The sequence below is a fragment of the Echinops telfairi genome, unplaced genomic scaffold (assembly GCF_000313985.2).
Source record: "Echinops telfairi isolate 266 unplaced genomic scaffold, ASM31398v2 ScPeMD7_3533;HRSCAF=4204_0, whole genome shotgun sequence".
Taxonomy (NCBI): domain Eukaryota; kingdom Metazoa; phylum Chordata; class Mammalia; order Afrosoricida; family Tenrecidae; genus Echinops; species Echinops telfairi.
Genome location: NW_022107431.1, coordinates 93,453,896 through 93,478,383, shown reverse-complemented (window position 1 = coordinate 93,478,383; position 24,488 = coordinate 93,453,896). Strand labels below are relative to the sequence as shown.

General features: G+C 42.6%; 1 pseudogene; it reads right to left on the bottom strand.

The window, feature by feature from the left end:
* Positions 1-1,470: 1,470 nt before the first annotated feature.
* LOC101661663 overlaps positions 1,471-24,488 on the bottom strand; it is a 29,734-nt pseudogene continuing 6,716 nt past the window's right edge.

The following is a 24,488-nucleotide window of genomic DNA, read 5'->3' as shown; positions in this document are numbered from 1 at the left end:
AAAGAGAAACAAAAGAAAAAGAGGCAGAGACATTGCTCAGTGGCCTTTAGCATCAGTACAAAAGTAAAAATTATCAACCAGTTCCTGCAAAGTAGATCACAGCTCATGATGACTGCATGTGTATCAGAATCGAACTGTGCTCCGCTGACTTTTGGAAGATCAGGATGTTTTTCATCCAAGCGCCTCCAGGTATAACCCTAACCATCAACGTTTGGGTAAGCAGTCAGGCACATTAACCATTTTCATCACCCAAAGATTCCAATAAACCCAATCCACTGCCACTGAGGTGATTCTGACTCCTAGCAATCCTATACAGGGTTTCCAAGGCTTTGCCCTTAAGCTGGAGGGAACGTACTTGGAGACGGCTAAGGACATCTGTTTTCACGGAGTTCTCCGCGTCAGCCGGCCAGGCAGCTCCGGGGAGGGCTGGCTCTGTCTTCATCATCCCTGGCACTGCCACCACAGCACCCTCCTGTTCCACAAGCCCAGGGTGGCGCCTCCTGGCAAGAAGCCCAAGGGCAGGGGGGAAAGGGGTGCATACTGATCAACATTGTGGACAGAAAAGACTGGAGGGCATGCATTTGGGAGCTAAAGGTGAGTGGGCGCAGACCGCAGCCGCCTGAAGGACCAACATACCCCACGGGCTCCGGGATGTGCTGTGGACCCCCAGCCAACTTCGTCCTCAGGCAGACACCTTGCCTTGGCTCTGGAAGACCCAGCCAGCCTGCTGGCCTAGCTGCAAAGACTGAGATGGGGAGCAGGTGGGACAGTTTCCCCAGGAAGAGGACAAAGCAAGGCACTAACATCAAAAGAGGGAGGTCCCGAAGCAGCAGGCACAATGACAACGCAGACTTCATCAGCGTCAGCTGTGTCTGGTGCATGGGTGACAGAGAGGCAGGTAGCTGGAAAACGGACCCTCCCTGCACCCTCCGGCCCCTTGGCGTGGAGTCCATCAGCACAGGCAGAGCCAGGGTCCGCCAAGCAGTGCTGGAGGTGCCCCTTGTGAATCCCCTGTGAGCAGTGGACAGCAGAGGGTCACAGTTCAACCCAGCTCAGGGGCTGCTGTGACCCCCACAAGAGGGACACGACCTGCTGTCCCCATGGCTCTGGCACTTCCTGTGTGGCGGGAGGGTGGAAGGCAGAGGCTCCTATTGAATGTGGGGTGGGGGCTGCAGTGGGGTGGGGCGAGTAGTCCTTATACAGGAGCACCAGCGCCAGAGCTGTGACCCACCGCCCTGGGTGGGCTGGGTGCCGGCTTGCAACAGAGGCAACACCAACGAGGACGAATCCTAGGGCCCAGATGCTTGGCCTGGCTGGCGTGGTGTCATGTGTGCATGGGAGAAGGGGGCCAGGTGGTCCCAGTGCCCGGTGTGCCTAGTCTGCCCCCACGGGGGTCAGGAGGCTCTGTGGCAGCTGGGTAGGCTGAGCCTGAGCAGGGGTGGCCACCATCGAGGCGTTCCGGTCCTACCGTCAGAGCTGGGCCTCTCTGAGGACGATGTTGGCCATGACGAAGAAGAGGCAGGAGAAGGCCCAGAGCTGCACGAAGATCACCCAAGAGGCGTGCCGGAAGGGGCACCCGTCCCTGTTGGTGGCGCCACGGCCAAAGACCAGTCGGATATCCTTGCGGCAATGGAAGACCAGGAAGGAGGGGATGACGTACTGGATGCCGAACCTGTGATGGCCACCGTGGAGTCCAGGTCATGGGTGGACAAGGTCACTGCCATGGGGTCAGCAGCGTGATGGTGGGGAAGGCCAGGCGGCCACCAACCAGGCGTAGGTGCTGCCCTCGCAGTGGAAGAGCGTCTTCCAGTGGTTGGGCAGCGTGCCGGTGACGGCGAGGACTGGGAAGTTGGTGCTGATGATGAACTTGGGAAGCGGCCCAGGCAGAAGCGCACGGCCGCCGGATCTCACCACGTCGCAGCATGCGGAGTGGACGGTACACATCCAGCAGGCTGTCGCCACGGAAGCAGAAATGGCTGTGAGGGAGAGGAGGCTGTAGAAGGCCAGGATGAGCACGAAGCCCAGGAGGACCAGCCGCGTCAGGTGGAGCTTGGGGGACAAGGGAGCGCGGGCACTTGAAAGATGTCAGGATCTGCAGGTATTTGGTCTTCTGGACGTCAAAGAAGGTGAAGGTCCTGGAGGAGGGTGAAGATGGCCAAGCAGAGGCGGTCAGCGTCCACGCGGCAGATGGGCCCCCGGCACTGGCCTGTGTCATTGTGTCTGCCATCTGTCTCCAGGCCGCAGGAGTCGTCCCCTGAGGAGCCGGTCACCTTCATGAGGGCGGCGGCATCGATGGCCAGGTCCCAGTCCAGTACACGACGATGCAGAAATAGAACAGGTGGACGCCCACTTTATTGTAGAAGGTGGAGGCCATCTGTCCCTTCTCCATCCGACCTGTGATTTCAAAGAGGTTCGGAGATCCACGCTGCTGCCCAGACACGGTGGTCTGGCGCTGTCCTGGGAGAGAGCGTCGCTGTCAGAGGTGATGGAGGAGCCTACTTCGTCCTCTTCCTTGTAGTTTTCCATCCTTTGGCTTCCACCACAAAGGTCGTGGTCACGGAGCTCATGAAACCCAGGAAGATCAGCAGGACAGGTGAAGGCCTTGGGCACGGCGAGGGTGCGCGTCCCCACGAGGAGATGGAACGTGTACCCCAGCCCGATGTAGGGAGAATGAAGGTCCCGAGTTTCGGTGAGTTCCCACGCCTTTTTCCATTGGGAGGCAGGGTTCCCTTCTGTGCAGGGGCCAGGCAGCTGCCTACTGCTGCTGTGGCCAACACCTGCCTGGCCAGACCCCTGCAGCCCAGCTCACTGCTTGATGCCACCAGTGTCTGTTCCGCGGCTCCGACCTGGCCTATGGGCGGCTGTGGGCGGTCCTGTTGCAAATCTTTACAGGAGCAGAGAACCTCATCCTTCTCCCTCAGGGTGGCTGTGGGTTTGAACTGCCATGCTTGAGGTTAGCAGTCCAATGTTTGTCTGCCAGAACCACAGAGCTCCTTATAGATTCCCAAGCCATCTATGTTAAAAACAAACAAACATTGACTTGATTCTAGCACATAACAATCCTTATGGTCACTATTAAAATATAAATGCTCTTTGAAAAAATATATTATTCGACCAGACATTGATATGCTTTTGGCTCAAAGGTGCTAAGAGAATATCAGTGCACTTCAGTTTGACTTGAGAGGGGTTGAGGAAATAAAACGAGTAAACTGACAATCATGGGGTTGAGTTTCCTCCTCACACAATCTCATCTCCTCTGACTTCCTTCTCTCTTAATTCAACACAAGAATCATATCCAGCCGGAGCCCTACTAATCCTCACCTAAACAACCCAGCTTGTAGGTGGTGTTGACAGTAAACCCCTCATGCACCTATTCTAGGACATGACACAGTATTCTGCCAACTGTGAGAAGCTTGATAAAGTATTACTACCTCATATCTTCCTCATCTGATATGTATCTTTGACTTACTTGGACTACAGTGGGTCTTCAACCAATGCTTACTCCTTCCCATTTTTGCTTCTTCAAGAAAAAAAGAGAGAGCTTTAAAAACCTGATTCCTCTTTCAATTAAGTCAATTTCATGAAACTCAACTAAATAGTATTTATTGTCTTCTATGTGCCTTTCTAGCGCTTTGGTGGTGGAGTAGTTAAGGATCTGGCTGGCAATTCAAGAACCAGCCTCTCAAGGAAAAGACGTGGTCATCTGCTCCTGTAAAGATGTATTGTGTCGTATTGAGGAGCCTATCATGTAGTTCTGAACTCTGCTATATGCTCACCATGAGTCAGCTCAACAATGACGAGGTTTTTGTTTGCTCTTTCATATGCTGTGTTGTGCTCAACTCCCTAGGATTGCAAAATGCAAAACCTTGGAATTATTAGACACCTAATTATTCTGAGAGACTCAAGCGAAGCTGAATGGGTTCAGAGGATTTCTCATAGTTAAGTCTCATGCTGCTCCTCATTTTCAAGCTCAATTATAAAGAAGGATGCTATGAGATAGTCTCGGAATACTTTATAAGCTTATCACCATCTAGATTAAAAGATTTAGCAACATTGTTGCCTTTGGAGCCTTGATTAATTCAGTTTGCTGAGACAAGATGAAATGTAACTGATAGCAAAGTTTTGGCAATGGAGACATGAAAGATACGCACCTTTTTTTCCTGTAATTACAAGATGTGGCAAAATAAACATTTCCAAATAACTTAAACATGACTTGTTTTTTGATGAATTGGTTGATATTTCAAAATCATCAGCTCAAGGAAAATTCTTGTGATACTGGTTGTTTTGCACTACCGTCTTCCAATATGGTTTGAAATGCTTCATGGGGCACCTCTCATTCTTAATAGTTTAAAACAGTGATGATGCTGTCAGGGCAGAAAAGAGTATGTTAGTCTTGGTACTTTAGAGAAACAAATCCAAAGAAACTCATGTATCAGAGAGAGTTTTATATAAAGGTCAAGTGCACATCAACAAAAAAATCCCAACCCAGTGCTGCCCAAGCCCACAAGTCCAACATTAACCCATATGTCCGACACCAATCCACTAAGTCCTCTTCCATCTCACAAAACAGACACAATGATGCCGACTGCAGGACGAAAGCCAAGTCAGTGAATGTGTAAGCATCTCAGCACTGGCAGGGGTCTCCACATGGGTGCTCCAGCACCCAGGGCTGCATCGGGGTAGGTCCATGTGGCTTCTCCTTGGGGATATCTTGCAGGAAGTCAGCCTTGCAATCTGAAGCAGGGAACTGCTAAGGCAGCTGCACCCTGGTACGACCATCACAAAGCAAGAGACCAGAGAACTCCAAAGGCAAGGATCCCTGAGCCATTTATCCCTCTGCCCTTCAATTAACACCACCTGTGTTTATCAGCCAGGTAGGCACAATAAACTAACTACCTCAAGAGCAATAGAATTATCCATGTAGTTCTAAAGTTACCCAAAATATAAAGAATGCTTGTATCTTGAATCAACTATTACAAACCCTAAGAGAAAACAGGTGCTTTAACAGGGAATGCGCTATAACACAGGAACACCATCCTTAGAGCAAAAAATATGTGCCTGTCAGGGGAAAATTGTATCAATTAAAAGATTATTGTACTTCTAAGGGTTAAGAGCTCTGGGGGAGTGGTGGATACATGTTGGGCTGCAGTTCGAAATGATCTGTTGCTGTTCTGGAGAAGGACCAGTCATCCTACTTGAGTAAAGAGCTACAGCATCAGAAGCTGACAAGGGCCCTTCCACCCTGCCCTGTGGGGTCCAACAAGTCAGCATCGACTCAATGGCAGTTCATGTGAGCTTTGGAATGGTTAATAATTTTGAGTCTGTGATATATACTAGTGTAAGTCAAAATTGTTGCTGCTAGGATTCCAGTTCATACATGCACAGATTTAGCTGAAACAAACATATATAACATGTAATTAGATAATTTGCAGAAAAATTCTCTCAGTAATACATACTCTTAGTAAGGTACATTTAAAAAAAAACTCAATCAAAACAGAAGATTAACAAAATGTGGTGAAGAAACCAGATGGTGCCCGACTCTCAGAAAGTAATGTCTGGGGTCTTCAAACAAGTAGCCATCTAAGTGAAGCATCACCTAAGCCCACATGGAAGAAGCACACCAGCCTGTGTGGTCCAGGATTATAAAGGCTAAAATCCAAATTGGAGGGAGGAATGGTATCAGAGCTTACATTGTGCACACCTGATTTGCAGAAGGCTACGGATGACTGGAAACCCCAAATCAGTGTGCAGGGTCCACACATGAACTAACTAGCTGGTGAATCTTCCCTCCCCTGACTAGAGTCCAGGGATGTGCACAGCCTTGTTCTCAGAGATCATTTATGCAAGTCACACATGGCAGAAGTAGCTAGCTTAAAATGTAACATCATATTATTTGATCCCCCTTTAGACCCATTGTAAAGTTGTTTCAGGTAAGGAAAAAAAAAAAGCAAAGGGGATCTACAAGTGAATTTAGCCTCTGGTAAATTCCCTCTGACTATGGACCAGAGATGTAAATAACCTTTCTATCATGCAAAGTACATTTGAAAGTGGGTTACTGCAGATGCAGTCAGGTTAAAATTTAACACATTATCGTTTGATCTCTCTCTTGACCCAGTTTCGATTTGCTCTAGTTTTTAATATTTTCTGCTTGCTTTCCAATTGAGGTTTTCCTCTGTTGTTATTAGTTTCCTCATTGTTTTATTTTTAGATGGTTTTCTGTATATGAAATCCAAGATCGGTAAATTTATAGAGACAGTAACTGATTCAGCAGTTTTTGTGGGGTATAACAGGAGAGGTTGTGGGAAAATGGGGAGTTAATAACAATGAGCAAGAAAGAAGAAAGTGTTCTCAAACTGATTGAGATGATGATTATACAACTCCTCTTAATATGCTTGAACTACTGAATTATAAGCTATGTGAATTATAAGCTATGTGAATTATAAGCCAATAAAATTGTTTTTTTTAAGAGGAAGGCAGACTCCTTAACAGTGACATGAATAAAAGGCAAGTTCAAGAAGCAGGAAAGCGGGACAATTGGACACAAGGAGCCCAGAGAGGAAGTGGGCAGGGCATTGCCACATCAAGGGGATTGCAACCAATGCCATGAAATAATGTGTACCCATTGTTGAGTGTGAAACGTAAGTGCTCTGTATACTTGGACCTAAATCACAATTTAATATTCAAATAAAGACAATTTTCCCCAAAGCAAGAACAAATAAATAACATACAAAGGGATCTGCAAGGCTAGTTAAATTCAAGGTTATCCTTCGGGAACTTCAAGGGAGTAATCTTGATAGATTTTCTCAAAGGGAACAGGCCATCTACAGAGGTTTCTTAGGAAAAAATTTTTAAGAAAGCTGAAAATGGACCTGGTAAGAAAAACATGAGTAAAGTTGTACCAAAGAATTCTCTCTCCATTGTGACAATGCTTTTGCCTGGAGAGTAACAAAGGCTGTCTGTCTGTCCTGTGAGAATTTCATTGGTAACCCTTACCCCATCTACCATACAGCCATTATCTTCCTTCTTCAGACTTCTTTCTTGTTCCCCAAACTCAAAGATTATTAAAAAGGAACAGGGTTTGAGTCCCTTAAGCCCTAGTGGTGTTGTGGGTTACACAGTGCACTGCTAACAACAAGATCAGTGGGTTGAACCCGCAAGCAGCTCCCCAGAAGAAAGATAGGAAGCTGGTGCTTCCTTCAAGATTCATAGTCTCAGAAACCCCCCGGAGTCAGAATCTACTCCACTGCAGTGGGTGTTTGGGGGTTTGAGGATGCGAAAACTGTTGTCAACATGGTGCTAATCGAAGAACACAGAATTCTTTGGGGTAGGGTTAGAGAGGTGGAAACTCCATATTCGAAAGTGTACATGCCTAGCTTGAAGAAACAATAACTATAGTTTGATACTTTCATTGAATAAAAATTTCTAGATTTTATAGCAATACTGTATTGCTAGTAAATACTGGTAGTAAAACCCTGAAAGATGAAGAGAAAAAGGCAGCTCAGTTGTGGATTTCAGGACCACAAGGTGGTAACTTTTTCTGGAGTGTCTTCTTGTTCATATATCCCAGATTGAAAGCTAAACACTTCAGAAACTTAGAGCTAGCAATAGGTTCAAGGGGAAAACATAACCCAAATGTACGCTCTCTAACCTAGTCTCTACAGGACTAGGGAAGAGGAAACCTAGAATGAAAGAAAGCATTCAGACCAAGACGACTTTCGTCCAGCCAAACACTAGACGGTCAGATATGACCTTCTAAACACTATTCAGACTTGGAAAGGCTTGTTGGGGATCCTAGACTTCCACCTTTTCAGCACTTTAGTGAGGCACAACAAAAATCTCACCAGAGTAGTGTCAGAGGAGACTAAGTAGGACATGAGAACATTTCTTTTGCCACCTGGTAGTCTCCCATCCTGGAGCCTTGTCAGTGGAGACCTCATGGGGAACTTCAACCTTGTTTCCACCTGCAGGAATAAGGAGACCGCATGGCCCACGTGTGGAGAGGAGGAGTTGGAATCCTGGGCTTCTTTCTCCATCCAAGTGTAACAAACTGGCGTTCTTCTGCCAGAGTGGTTTCAGGAAAAAGACAAGAGCTAAAACAGGTGTTTTAAATAAGATCCAGTCACAGAACATAATATAAAAATCGCTCATCACACCAATAGCCAAGAAGATCTCCAGATGAATAAAATGAGATAAATCACGGACGCGAACATGAAGAAAATAGAAATATTACAGTTTATTAAGGTCTTACAGTAGCTATGATGAAAGTGCTTCCACAAGCAGTTACATGCTTGAAACACATGAAAAACAAATCAGAAAATCTCAGGAAAGGAACGAGGCCTCTGTAAAGAACTAGAATACATTAAGAAAAACCCAAAAGAGATTTTAAATTTTAAATTTAAAAACTCAGTGGATGGACTCAGCAGCAGACTGGAAGAGACAGCGGAGTTGGTGAACTGCAAGAGAGGACCCTAGAGATCACAGAGATGACTTGCTATGACGAACTAAAAGAAAATACACTGGACAAGAAGAGCAGAGATACCGGGGCCCATGGAAGGAGAACAAAATTATCTAACGTTTGTGCCACTGACATTCTGGAGGAAGAAGAGAAACAAGAAGGGGCTGGAAAAGAACTTAAGTAATAACCAAAAAGCTTCCAAATTAGACAAGAGACAAGCTCATTGATGTGAGAAAACTGGGTTTTATCAGAATTAAAAGATGTCAGCTCTCAGAAACGACCTGCTAAGAGGATGAAAAGAGAAGCTACCAAGTGCGAGGAGTATTTGCAAATTGCATATCCGACAAATAACTAGTGTCTGAAACATACCAGAAACTCTCAAAACACTCAGCACCAAAAAATCCTCCTGATACGTCAATTAGAAAAAGACTGGGCAAAAGGTGTGGCTAGCCATTTTGCTGAAGGATACACAGTGTGTAGTCACAGGAGAAGATGGCAGTCTGTTCTTTCTCGTCTTACAAGGACCCCAGTCAGATCGGATCAGGGCTCGCCTCACGTCAGCTTGACGAGTCACATAAAAATTTGCCATTCCCACTTGCTAGTAGAAGGTACCAGAAAACAGAATTTGAACATATCTTTAGGGGGGAGACAAAAACCAGTCCATAACACTGAGTAATGGATACCTGCACTCTATTTTCTATTGTTTCTTACAATCAAATTTGAATCTATAATTTCTCACAATTAAATGCAAAAAACTATCTAGAAGCCTCCAACATAAAATAAACTGAGACATTTGGCTATGACAAAAACATTTTTTGGTTATTAAAAAATCAATTCATTGAGTTTTAAAAATATATAAAGCAGCAGTAGAGATGACAAATAGAAGGTGGTCTTGGTGGGGCAGCGGGTTAGATTGGAAGAGCACATAATTGCCTTTCGTCACTGCCTACTTCATAGGAGAAACAGCAGTTTCCTTGCCTAAAAAGCATAGCTTTGGCAACTCTGAGCCACAACTCTACTCTGCCCTATGGAATCACTGGAAGTCAGGATCGACTCCTGTTTTTTTTGACTTGGAGTTATAGAACCTAAAGATTTACGGTGGGCTTTCTAGAATCTTGTGTGTTTCAGAGACTGGAACTTTCCAAAAGAGCATCCCTTTTAGTTTTACTAAAGTCCTAACCTGCTAAATCCTCCCATGCAATCCCTGGGTGACACAGTTGGCTGTTAAGCTGATATTCCACAATTATCATTTGCTGGCCCACAAATGCATTATTCAGTTCATTGCTCAGGAAAGTTTCCTCTTTGTTTGAGTTACATGGATTAAAAGCATTACAGCTTAATCCCTTTGATGCACCCAGACCATTTTGAAAGTGAATGTTTTTCTGTTAAATCTCCAACTGGGAAGGGATTCACAGCCACTGTAGCAACAGACCCAGGCAATCCTGATTAATTACAGAAAGTCTGCCCTTCTGCCTCTGTGAGTCTCTAAAATATCTAATAACAAAAGTACTTAAATAAATCTATGGGGTTAATCAATGTTTCATTTAATTTGGGACAAGAAATTTCAAACCCTTTTAATAAAAATTGTTGGGGGTGGTGGTAGATGAGAACTAGCAGATTACAGAAACGGGTGTCTGAGAATTTGCATGTATTAAAGGCTCAAGTCATATCACTCCAACTGAGCCAAATGCTAACTCCTGGTAGAGAAGCAGTGCAGACTCGGTTCGTTATAATTTCTTAAATGTAGAACATAAAATTAAATGACACACTCTATTCGATGGCTGTAGCGCCACTGTCAGATTTATAGCCTCCAATTTACAAAGATGACGGTGCAATGAACTGTCAGAAACAGGGGTGTCCGCTCATCCAATTTGGCTTTAATGGATAAGTGAGGCAGGGCTGACTCGACAGGGAACCCACGAGATGTGTGCGGGTTTCTACTTTACTGCCTCTTGTGGGTGGGGCCCTGGGAAAGAGCTGTGTCCAAAAGGCAAGTTTTCTGTTTTTACCAAGTTCAGTAGACATATCTGTATCACTATGTATTTAGAACAATTAAAAAGCCCTATTAGAACTCTTTTTGATATGATTGAACTGTTGAATGGCATGATACGTGAATTCTAGGCCAATGAAACTGTTTTTAAAAAGAAAAGGACATAAATAAATATCCATTAAAATTTTTAAAAGGCAAGTTTCATTAGACTTCATTTTCCATCTATATAAAATTGGAAGGAATCAGTGTAGGGGAATAATTGACAGATCTCAAATGCAGACGAGCAGAGTTGGGAAATCAGTGGTCTCTCCGACTGAAAAACGCAAACCATTGGGACCTGAGAAGAAACTTCACAGCAAGACCACACAGGATGGAATGTGTGTTTCTGTACTTAAAAACCAAGTTGTTCTCCCAAACTTCAAATCCACCACTGACTTCAGTGTTTGTTTCTTTACTGTTAGAAGACTTTTTACTCTTTGGCTCAACATCTATCTTCCATCTTGACAAGGATCAGTCCGAATTATAGTCATTTGGCATTGCATTACTTTACTTTCTTAATACTCTAAGTTGGGAATCTTTTTCTGAGATTTAAATTACAGATTTTTTAGATGAATGTAAGTGCTGAGAAACTTAGATAATTAAAGGAAAGGACTATTGTGCTTCTCCGGGTAGACTAGAGAAACAAATTCATGGACACTGATATGTATATAAGAAAGAGGTTTATATACAAAAGCAGTTGAATATTGAGAAGACATCCCAGCCCAGTCCAGATCAAGTCCATAAGACCAATATTAGTCCAGATGTCTGATACCGATCTATAAAGTCCTCTTCAGACTCACGAAATACATGCAATGGTTCCAAATGCAGGAGAATCACAGGCCAGTGGGTTGGAAATCTTGTGGATCCAGTGGAGTTGTAGGCATCTCAGCGCTCGCAGGGGTCTCCATGTGGCTTCTCCGGCTCCAGAGGTCTAATTGCCTCAGGGTAGGTCCATGTGGCTTCTCCAGCCAGGGATTTAGTGCCATGTGTCCTGTCAGTACAGTGTCTCAGGGAGTGAGCAGAGAGAGAAGTGTCTCCTGCCTCCAAGGAAGAAATACAGGAGTTCCCAGAATTCTCAGGAGAAGGCCATGCCCACACAGAGGCCTCATTGGTTATATCTTAATTGACAGGCCAAACTCTACCCCTTCACTCATAATCCTCTCAAATTGACACCAGATAGTAAAATTGTTATGTGATATGTCCACTCACAAAGCCTCAGAAAAAGAAATTCAGCTTTACACCAAAAGAGAAGAGTTTGATGACTACAGGGAGGCCAGGGATGGGGGCAAGAAAACGCAGAGAGGGAAGTAGAGGAGAGAGAGCATATTGAAAGAGGGGGACAGCGTGGGGGCAGAGAACCACATTTATGGAGGGATGAATGGGATATTATTGTTGATTTCATTGATTGAAATGGGCTGATAGTATATACAGTGTGCTTCTTTAAAAACATTAAAAAAAAAGTCCTTTCAGATTCCTTATAACCATGGACCTCAATATTGGTCTGAGAGGCTAAAAAAAAGGAAGAAAGGAACACTGAAATGCAGTTGGTGCACTTGGAGTCTTTAGTGATAAACAAAGTCATTTCAATTATATGGTGGGGGGGGTCCTCAGAAAAAAATGTAAACATTAAGGCAAGAATTGGTTCCATTTTCATGTGGGCAATGAGCTAAAGTCTCTCAGAAAATTTAAAGATGTAATTACTTTACAATGTATCATTTGTAAACCTCAAAAGAAAAGCAACCTGGGGATATTTCTTAAACATTAAATAATTTCCCGAGTTATAGTCTTTGCTCATGATCATCTGGTCACTCAGAAGGAAAATACATTTCTTTGATGCCAACAAAGTTGATTCATTCTAGATTTCATAGCCTATCCACAGCTTTTCCATCTGTTTTCTAATATTCTCTTTCCTATTTCACTCCATATTAGCTGTATCCTTTTAAAATTTGAACTAAATCACAGTTGCCAATATTAATGGTCTCTTTTGGTGAGCTACCTATTTGTCCATTTGTCATATGTCGTAGCTAGCATGTTACTGTGATGCTGGAAGTTATGTCATTAGTAGTTCGACTATCGGCCAGGTCTTCCAAGGTGGAAAGTTTACATGAGAGCTTCCAGTGGCCTATTTCTGAAAATTGGCCAATGTAAAATTAGCACAACCGAACACTATCCTCCCATTCCAGGATGGGTCTAAACAGATCCTTGGAAGAAGGAATCCCTGGTGAAGCGTGTTTGGTGAAACCAAGATACCACAAGGAGAAGGAGATCCTTGGACAGATGGATTGGCACAACAGCCAAAACAATGGCCTCGGGGTTGTGAGGATGGCACAGGACTGGGCAGTATTTTGTTCTGCTGACTTAAGGTGGCCCTGAATCAGTCCACATGACGGCAGTTATCTATTTCTATGTACGTACCTCTCTACCTCTTTATCTCTATCCTCTACCTACCTACCTACCTACCTACCTCTCTATCATCTATCGACCTATCTTTGTTTCTGAGGCATTTCCCTAGATACCCATCTATGAAACTTGCTTCTGGCCTTCAAGAAACTATGCATTCCAGTGGAAGAAAAAGACACATAAATCAAAGACAAGGGAGGATATGTCTGGACCCTTGGTATCCAAATGGTGGTTCTCAGACTAGAAGCACCAGTGTCATCTATGAGCTAGTTAGGAATCCAGTCTGGGACCTCTCCGGGCCTGCTCAATCAGAAGGTGCATTTTGACAAGATCCCTAGATCCCATACGCACAGTAACCATATTAAGATTGGCAATAAGGTTGGTATTAAGTGGGCCTTGAGTGTTGAAATAAACAGACCCCAGATTCCAAAAACAACACCAGCAGAACTATTTTAGAGAAGCTACTATGTTGTATTTAGATTTAGAATCTCAGATTGGCCCAAGGATTGAGCAAGTTCGATGGATCGGCATTCAATTGAAATAAATAGGTACATGAATAAACAAACAAACAAACAAATAAATAATAAGGCAGGCTTTGGGGAATCTGTCAAGTGAAAGGACCCCTTTGTTCTGTTTGTTCTTTTATCAGGTTTTTAAATGCGATTCGGACGTTTTCTGGCACCACTAATTTACAACTAAAAATAAGGGTGGACTTGCTGCAATATTAAAATCACATAGATTTTTAACTCCTTTGTGATCAGTCGGACGGACACTAAATGCAGTTATTTATCAAGTCACGGTGTAGCACCTTATTTTCTCTGCTACTGAGAGTAATTGAAGGCAACGTCTGCCTTGCTGCTAAGCTGGGTGATGAAGGCTCATTCACTGAAGCTGTCCCTGCACAGACCACGGAGCCAGCCGTTCACAGGGAGAAACAGGCCTCGTTTGATTCCGTTGTTGCTGAAGTACAATATCACTGCCAATACCGAGCCACACTAAAGTAAGTCCTTAAGTCCTGGTTCTTGCTTTCACCAAGACATAGAATTCCCCTACAATTGTCTAGGAAGGTCGTGTAGGGAGAGGTAGGAGGAGGCAGTTTTGCAGTTTTACTGGCTAGGGCTTTTGCTTAAGTGGCTGGGTCAACAAAGTAGAAAATGGTCAGGGTTAAGTGGTATAATTTCTAGCATCTGTGTCTGATCACAGGTCTCTGGGTGGCACACATGATTTGTGCTCACCTACTAATCTAAAATTTGGATGTTCAAATTCACCCAGAAAGGCAGAGGCAAGATTTGGCAAGCTGTTTCTGTAAGGCAGCAGTTCTCAACCTGCGGGTCGCGACCCTTTTGGGAGTCGAATGACCCTTTCACAGGGATTGCCTGATTCATAACAGTAGCAAAATGACAGTCACGAAGTAGCAACGAAAATAATTTTATGGTTGGGGGGTCAGCACAACATGAGGAACTGTATGAAAGGGTCGCGGCCTGAGGAAGGTTGAGAAGCACTGCTGTAAGGATTGTAACCAAGTCAGCCTACGGAGAACTTTTCCTCTATAGCACATGGGGTGCTGTGAGTTGCAAGGGCCTTGATGGCCTGGGGTTTTTATTTTTGTTTTATACTGAACATATGTGAGGAGCCCCGGATGTTCATTTGTCTAAGCAATAGATTGCTGACCAAAAAGTTTGGCACCAGCCACTCCACAGGGAAAAGGTATGGCAATCTGCTTCCATAGAGATTTACAGCCTTGCAAACCTCAAAGGACAGTTCTAATGTGTCCTGCATGATCACTATGAGTTGGGGTTTTGTTGTTGTTTTTGCACATATGTGAGATAATCCTAGTATATCCCCCCCAACCCCCGAATATCTAAGAGAGAGCCGTTAGTAGAGATAAGATTAAACTCTCCTTCCTACTATAAAACGCTCTTCTTGTTTTTATCATGGATTTCATTGCACTTGGGATTTACATGACCCCTTAAAACAAAGTATATACAATATAGAAATTTGAGAATGTTTCTTTCAGATTATTAGATGATAAGATTTTTCACTTCCAACCTCATTTGCTAGGAAGAAATATTTAGTTATTTATTTATATTGGTTTTGCTAGGTTTTTTGTTTCTAATAGTATGATATGTTTCTAATAGTCTGATATGCTTTTAAGAGTAGGGAACATTCAACTCGTCACTGCTTGTGTACCTTTACCAATGCCTTATAGTGCACAGTGGATAAGGTAAATGTGTATTACTGCTGGCCGTGCTGGCTGTCGGGCGTTAGAAAATGAGTAGAAAGAGCACATGTCTGATTACAAGGCATGATGTGGTTATCTGCCATGGAACCAGCCCCCACGCATGTCCATCTCATACACAATAAGATCTCATTGTTGTGAGCAATAAGATTTTCATTTGATCACCAGGCCTTTCTTCCTAGCCCATCTTAGTATGGAAGCTCTGCTGAAACCTGTCTAGAGTCATACGAACAGGCTATGACAGACAGCGTTGGCTGTACATAACAGTGCATTGGCCAGGAATCAAACTCAGGTCCCCATCGACCTAAACAAAAATAAAAACACTGCCATTAAGTCATGTTTATCTCATAGCGACCAAGTAGAACTGCTTCTTTAGGTCACTGTAAATCTTCATGGGAGCAGAAAACCTCTTTTTTTTTTTGCTCCTGCAGAGCAGATAATGGCTGACCTCCTGGTTATCAGTCCAATGCTTAACCCATGCTGCTATCAGGGTGTCTTGGTCATTCACACAGAAAGTGAGAATCCTCCCATGGAACCACCACTGCCTCCCTCATGGCATATTATTTCATGTAAAACAAAATCAGAGCCAAATAGAACTGACTAACCCAAAGAAACTTGCTGTGGGCCATAAAGCCATCAGGATGGTGAATCCTTGCCTCTCTCATCCTTACCAAAGAGATCATTGATTGCTTTCTTGTTCTGGCTAGAATCAGTGCTCGCGTTCATGGTCAATGTGGAAGAAAAACCAACCAACCAAACAAAAGCCTATTATAGTCTGACTTTAATTAGCCATGTACCTGGTCAAAAGCAAGGACCCAGCTGCCTTATCTTCGTGTTTTTGAACTTCTTCAGACATTACAAATAACAGGCATCACAAGCACCTGGGCCAACCATGTCAGATAGATGAGAATGATTATTTCTCATAACCTCTGAGCACTCCTTCCATGCGACACACTATACTCAGGATTTTCCTTATGCTATTTAATTGACTTTTTCCAACTCACTTATCCTCTAAGGGCTATCCTTGTCCACATGGTATTGATAAGAGAGCTGATGGCAATGTCGCAGAAGTCATGGAGTGAGGTTCCATGACTCCAAAGTCCATGATTTTAACCAAAATGTATAGACTTATGATAAAACAAGAACGAGTCAGCGGGTCAAGAATTGTGCAATGGGGTGAAGGGAGAGATATTGAGTGTAGGTAATATTTAACAGGGAAATATTTCCACAAATACAGACCTTAGGTGAGAACTACAGAGGGTGTAACATTAATGGATCCAGGAGAGTTTGGACAGATGCCATGTGGTGGAAGAGGGTACTCTGTGAGCTAAAGGTGGAGTGTGGGCTGACAGGGTTGGGAAACTATTAAGCAGAGCTTCTTTGTGACCATAAGTTCTCTCTCTCTTTCCCTCCTCCTCCTCAGTGTGTCCATACGCATAAACCCCATCTGAGAAGAATTGAACTTAAAGTTAGGGAAAAGACTGTATTTTATACACCTGAGGTGTATGGGGTCTTCTTGTCTCCATCAATTTATCACTCTAAAGAACAGGGTTTCCGTTTCCTCCCCTCAGCACATCAGAGTTGTAGGCTTCGTGGTGGTTGGTCTCTGAGGGAAGGGCCTGAAGAGATCAGAGGAAACAACCCTCAACACCCACAGGAGCTCTGAGAGGGAGCCATGTCCTCCTTTGCCCCAACTCCTAGACTCTGTGGTTAGGAACGGCTTCTGACTCTAGTGTTTCTACCATTACACAATCTCCCGTCACTTCCTGATGTCACTCTATATGATCAATTCTGAAATGAACATTTAATTTTTTTTGCCCACATTTTAACATCTCTGGAATCATGACTGTTCCTTGTATATGGCAGAATATTTAACACCCCTCAACTAATTGGAAATTGCAAGCTAATAATTTGCTAAATAGAGTCAGCTTATTGTTGTACAGGCTTTATCCACACTTTGTGTAGCTAGGCAGGGACTTTTCTCTAAGGTTGTCAGAATGCAGCCTAGTTTTAATTATTTTCCATAATCCTATCACTCAACTGCCATCTGTAAGCTCTGAAAAAATGTTTTTCCCCGAAGGGATGCAAAATGGGAAACTTATGAGAAAAACAAAGCCTAAAAGAATTGTTTTGGAGGAAAAGAATAAGAAAAGAGAATGGAGTCCACACATTCCTCTCAGCAGGAACTTATTACATTTAGCCAATAATTACCTGCATTCTCTGTTACATGTACCAGACTAATTTTCTACCTGCTACATTGTGAAAAATGAGGAATAATTATTCAATACTGGAATCATTTTTGAGCATGCCCGTCTCTTTCATAAAATTAAGAGCTCCATGGAGATAAGAGTCAGACGTAGGTGTGCCTATGTATACTGAGCATGTGCACAAGGTGTATACAGGCCATTCTCAGTATATACTTGTCCGCCTGTAAAATGCAATGTGAACTGCCCGAGGAACTCTGAGATTCTCTAGGGAGCTGTGCAAGGTCACCAAATGAGAATGCTTTCTCCTTCCTAAGGCAGCTGTGGGTGTGAGAAAGGAAAGGGGAGAAAGCAAGGTAGAGAGCAAAGGAGAGGTGGTCCCTTTTAGGCTGTGATTACAGCCTTAGTCAAACGAGTCTCAGTTTGGTGCCATCGAAACACTGTCTGGCTTGAATTTGTTCTGTCTCATAGAGGCTGTATGGTAATAGAAAAGTAACTTTTCTGGTCTTCAAGTTTTACACTTGATGGGTGAATAGAATAGTACATAGCTCAAAGAGAGGTATGTTTGATATTGCTATCTAGCTGGTAGTTTCCTTCAATCTGCCACTCTTTGCCACTGTCATACCAATTATAGTACTTGAAATGTACTCTCTACCCAGCCATGTTTCTTGGATGAATCACCAACATGAAAAACACTCTCTATTCCTGGATTTTGCTACAATATGTAGCAGATTTTATGGTTTTCCTCTTAAAAGGACCAGTTAAAGGCTCATTCACCGTGTGAATGCATTTTACCTGAAATTCCAATGTTTCATCTTAGTCATCAGTTTCTTTGTATTCTTCAAATGTTACCCCTCCTTCATGTGAATCATCTTTATCTACATGAAAATAACATCCAAAAATCAAGCAAAACCTCAGATGCTTTAGATCAGCCATAGATTTATCAACTCTGTTATTCTGTGTTTGAATTTTCACATGGGAAACCAAGATGCTCATTTGTAGTATTAAAGAGTGGGGGGGGGTGTCATAATCCAGCCATGATAGTGTCCAAAGTATTTCCTCCCTCATTTCTTTCTGTCCTTCCTGTCTCTTTTGACTTCTTCTTTATCCACCATCTGTTTGTTTGAGAGATCAATGCATGAATCATCCGAATGAACTCTGGAGGACACGCTGCTTTAAGCCACATCTGAAATGAATTGAGAGGCCACATAATATCAACTGATGTGTGTGTGTGTGTGTGTGTGTGTGTGTGTGTGTGTTATCCTTGCTAAAAGATGGTGAGACACCAGAAGGGGCCATGCTAACACAGGTTCCCAGGGACTGTCAACTCCGAAATTCACACGTAAGGTTCTTGTAAGATATGTTGGCAGTCATGTTGTGGCTCTTCATTGTATCACCATAATTTTTATTCACATAAATGATTGCCCATGTTATGGTGGCCGTTAAGAAAAGAAACACAATTCAGAGAGCGAAGATGGGTCAAAACCAAGTTTCAGGTGACCATGGGAGGAGCAAACTGTAGACAGCCTAGAAACTGAGAGAAGAAAGAAGGAAGTGGGGAAGGAAGGGAGGGAGGGAGGAAAGAAGCATGGATCATGGATCGGTGGATGTATTTAGTGCTACATCATTTCAATTGCCTGTGTAAAATGTCACCCCAGCTGTCAAAATGAAATAGAAGCTGAGAACCATATAAGCTCTTCATTCACTCATTTAACCAATACCTGGTTGAGCAACTCTATTCTGTTTTTAGGTACTGTGGATATACCATGGAACAAACAAAACAATCTCTGAACGATGGAGAAAGTACAATAGACAATGATGGAATGGGTTATGTGTTGGGCTGCTAAGCACACAGGTCAGCAATTTGAACCCACCAGCACACCGGAGGAGGAAGATGAGGTTTTCTGCTCCAGTTGAGATGTGCAGCCTCAGAAATGCACAAGGGCAATTCTAGTTCAACTCATAATGACCCTATCGAGAAGTATCAGCAAGAAAAACGGAGGCCAGGGACAGGGAGGATTGAAAATGCTACCCTGGGAACTGCAGTTATAGAATATGTGTTCTTGATATCAGGGTTACTTAAATCTCAATTTTCTCACACACACACACACACACACACACACAAATGACAGAATCATCAAAGTAAAAATAATTCACTTTGTAACAAGATGGAAAAGGGGAGGATTTTATAAAACAATTATCTCCAAGCATCAATTATTACATTTTTTAAAGTTACATTTTTCACCAACCTTAAATGAAATACTGACCTGAGAAACCATGAAAACATTTCTGACATAGTTACTTGTTCATCCTGGTATTCTTCTGTAGCAAACCATTGAGTTGCTAAGACGAAGTACTCAGATTTGTAGAGTTTCGCTTACCGTCCAGTAAAAGGACTATGACTTCGTCGCTGTCCGGGTGACTGATACTAGTGTCCTTATTTTCCAGGGTTGGAAATTGAGATCTAAAGACTCTTTCTGACTAGATGCAATGAGTCGGGGATGTAGGAAATACATGTCCTAAGCAGAAAGCAAATGGCTTCATCTGATGTGTGTTTGGCCACAGAAGAAGTTAGATTATCTCAGAGATTTTGTGAACTTGAATTTCTTCATGATCATCCTTCTGCCTGCCTGGTTGTCCCAAAAGACTTGGTTACTGCACAAAAACTGCGAATTTTGAGTGAAGTTAAACTATACCTGGGATGCACCATTAAGTGTATGGAGAATGTGCTTTGCTTCAGAATTCTCTAATGATGGAATTCAGGGAAAAGTCTAAATACTGCCAATGAGTTTACGTTCTCAAGTAATTTTCCCTTCTTAGAAATGCCTTGTTGGCTTCCACCACTTTATAGGAAAATGACAAAGGCTTTACAGTAAGTCTGGTTATCTCCTTTCACTTTTTAAACTTTAAGAACATGGTGAATATGATGTATTTGAGGTTTGGTTAATGAACTCCCTGATTGCACTTGGCAAGTGAGAGCAATGGCAGTGACCCACAAAGCGGGGGCGGGTGGAGATGGTTTCATTAAATCTGGAATTCAAGATAAAAGAGGGAAATACCTCCACAAGGGGGCTGACCTTTTTCTATTGTCCTACCACATCTTTCAACATTTGTGGCTAAAAGAAAATAACTTAGCATTTCTTTTGTACCATCTGATTAATTTGGAAGTTTTCCAACTAACTTACTGCAGACTAAACGTCAAGCAGGATATTATGTCAAACTACTCAAATAGTAATGTTGCTCTGGTTTCCATGAAACTTCTGTAGTTTGTGTTTATTCTACTGTTCATTGTCTCTTTTCAGATGCAATGCTACTAACCAGGTTTGCTATTTTATCTGGGGCTCACATATTTACACACACACACTGCCCAATTATCAAGGCAAAGGCCATTACATTCTCAAACTTGTTTTGCCCAAGGCTCTAGCATATATCCACCTGGTACCCCATTAGTACTGATTTTCTTCCCGTATAAACTGCCCAGACTAGAACCTCAGGGATTCCAAATTAAACAACTCACACCTCCCTGTCACCCACTCCTACAGCTCCTGACCTTGACCCTTAAACACAACCAATGAGCATATCAGAGTTGCCTGAGCTGGCTTGGGTTGGGGTTAATTTGATGGGGGGGGGGGTATAAATACATGTGATTTTTCCTACCCCATTCTGAAAGAAGCTAGAAACATGTATGGAAGTCTAGTTTGAGAAAAATAAATTGGCGTCACTGTGACCACTGTGACCTCTGGCAGCCTACTCTTTCAGCTGGATTTCAGCTCGTCTCAAAAATTGTGTAGGCTACCAGGAAGAAAGTTTTACTGGTGAGAACTTGAGAACAGAGGCTGCCAGGAAACTGTAATAGGGTGACATCAGCTGGGCTCCAGAAGTTCAAGGACATCCATTTGGCTTCCCCAAACAGTTCAAGGTGTTAATCCTGGTTATAAAACTGTCTATGTTTTGGATGAGGGTTACCTTAGAAATCAATTCTAAACTATAGTTAAAGAGCTCCCAAATTTACACTTCAGACACCCAAAAAGAAAACACCCTTCCATAAAGGGCCGTGATGGTTAGAAATAGCCTCGGCCTCCTTAATCGGAAAGAATCCTGCTTCGTAAATTCAAATTCTACACGCACATACACACAAACAGCCACACCCTTTTCCTCACTGAACTTGAAATTGATTGGAAAGATACAGCACCTCAAAAAAAACAAAAACAAAACAGATTAATTTTCTTGAGTATGAAAGTATTTGAACTTCAATTTAAGAGACTAAACTGTATATGTTAAGATTTCTATTTATGATCTATATTCCATATTTATTTATAGAAGGTTGCATATGTAGCCTATTAGCTTCTCGCTGGAAAACATGCACTTCTAGGAGTAAAAAAATGAATAATTTAGCTGTCATACTTTACATATGTATATATATATAATCTATCTATCTATATATGTACTATCTATATTAACCCTGCTTTTGTCTATCCCCATAAACAGCTGCAGTCTTAGAGACTCACGGGGCAGTTCTACTCTGACCTACAAGGTTGCTATGAGTCCACATCAACTTAAAGGTAGCGAGTTTCGTTTGGTTGGGTTAGGATTTTACAGGAGTTTCTGTTTGTTTGTAAGATAAATTCAGCTCTTTAACTTACAAGCTAAATCATGTGTCAGTATCTTCACTACTGTACCCTAATTATGCAACCATCATCTTATTTTCCTAAGAAATTCTGAACACACTTTTGAATGATTCAAACAATAAAGAATTGAGGCTTTGTGATAATTTAACCAAAACATTCCTGGGACCTGGAAGCACCGCTGGTGTTCAGCCCTGCTCCCTTTGAGCATGCAATATAGTCATTCTGGGGTTTGCCTCCCATTTCTTGTCTTAATAATGTTCTTCCATGGATAAGACAACAGAGTCTCGCCCAAGCCATCCTATAGATTAATCATAGAGGTTGGACTGACATACCGTCCCATCCTGCAGAAAGCTTTGTGTGAAAATTTCTACCAATGAAACAAACTATATAATATTAACAGATGATAGCAATCTCAGAAGACAAGCTAATCTTGTGGTGCTGATCAAAACATTCAATCACACCTGTGAATATCTCATTTAAAAACAAACAGGCAAAAGCAGAAATTGATGGAGCAGGAACGAATTCCACATTTAGGTCGACGTAGGAAGGCATAACTGTTTGAAACGCAAGTTACTGGCACAGCTATAAAAACTCGATGACTGCGGTGCTAAAACCCTGGAGGCCGGCAGTTACGCACCCGCTTTCATAAGCTCACCCACACAGTCTGCAGCACAAAACACAGGCCTTGTTAGCAATACCTGACCACCTCATTGCCCAAGAAACGGTCTTCGCTTTTACGGGCCTCCTTGTCTTGAGTATGAAGGAAGTGGCAAGCCAGTGGCACTGTAATCGCCCATTACCACGGAGGGCAGTGATGAATTGTGACACACCTTGACAAAGGCAGGGGAGACAGAAAGGCGAGCCTCTTTGGATAAAGGCTGCCCTAAACACTGCCTTCAAAGTTTCTGCCAATTACTCACGTATCAATTGTGTGTGTGTTTGTGTTCGAATAGGAAAGACAGATGTAAAGGTGGGGCAAGGATGGTTTTAGATTGTTTGCCATAGCTGGCAGTCGCCGAGTCCTAGTCCACATAGCTAGGAATCCATCTCGATAGATTCATGAACAGGTATTCTGGTGGCATAGTGATTACAAAGTGGGCTGCGATCTGATAGGTCAACCGTATGAAAGTTAGTCTCAGAACCTTACAGGAGCGGTTCTACCCTGTCCTATAGGAAGGGTCGCTATGAGTTGGCATCGACTGGTAACAGTGAGTTTGGTTTGATTTATAGATTAATAAATAGAAAAAAAAGATTAATAAATAGAGAAGCCCATATACTAGTTGGAAGAACCCATGATGGATTGGGTAGTTCACATGCCAGGACTGTAGGTGGTATGTGTAGTGGAAGTTAGGTAGCACCTAACAGAGAGAGTCTTCTGAAAGTCACTAGAAAGCGCACAGAGAAAACTTAATGTAAAAGGAGCCATCACTGTAGCACACTGTTTTGCTAAAGCTAATCTGACTGCCAAATATCGTCAAAGCAGCTTTTTGTTTGCTTGTTCTAAGCCCTAGAGCTTGTAGCTGTTGGCTTTTATGATTAAAACATTGATTTTGAGAAAATCCTTTAATTGTTATATGTTTTAAAACCTTAATGCCCGGATACAGTTCTGAAATTTTTCTTGCCTCCTTTCTGTTTTACTATTTGTAAAACATTGACTTCACATTCTTCCCAGGATACAGTTTGAAGCTAACTTGAAAGATTATTCAGATCTTTGTATGATCAGGAAAAAATTATACTTTTTTCCCCTTTTCTTATGAACTAGAGACTAGGGTAAATATTTATAAAGTTTAAGCTTAAAGTTAAGCTTCAAATCTCAGATTCAGACAATATGAAATATGGGAGTTTAAACGCTTTGGTCCTGGAGAGAAAAAAAATAACTAAACAATGTGAAATGAAATGTTTCACGAATTTAGATTAGTAGAAAGAACAAAAAAAACCTGTATGTACAGCACTAATGTAAAACCTGACTGAATTATTCTGTATAAATAAGATGTTAAAAATTTTATTACATATATATGTAATATTAGATAGCAAATAGATATTACATTAAAACCAGAATACCCCTCACAAGCAAGGTTCGTGAGAAGTAGCCTTCCTTAATTTGCATCTATTGTAATGAAAGATCAATTGCTAGACAAGGTGTGGTGGAGCGGAGGGTCGCTGAAAATGAGGAAAGCCTTCAATGAAGTGGATGGATTGACCAAACCGTCTCAACGGTTGTCCCAAACATCAAAGACTATGGCGATGGTGCTGGCTCAGGCAACATTTCATACTGTTACATTTGGGGGCCCCAGGGGTTGGGTCAGACTTGGCAAAACATATCTCCAACGGATTTTTAAACTAGAAATCAGTCAGATATAAATAGCGTGCCTTAGAAAATGACTGCGACACCCAGGTACACATATTCCAACTAGACCCTCCATGATCTGCAGATAGAGGTCAGGGAGTTCGCATATGCCTTAAAATAATAGGGAAAATCGCATATCTATGTGCAGTTTTCTTCCATAAGATACCCAAGTTTAATTTGTTCTTC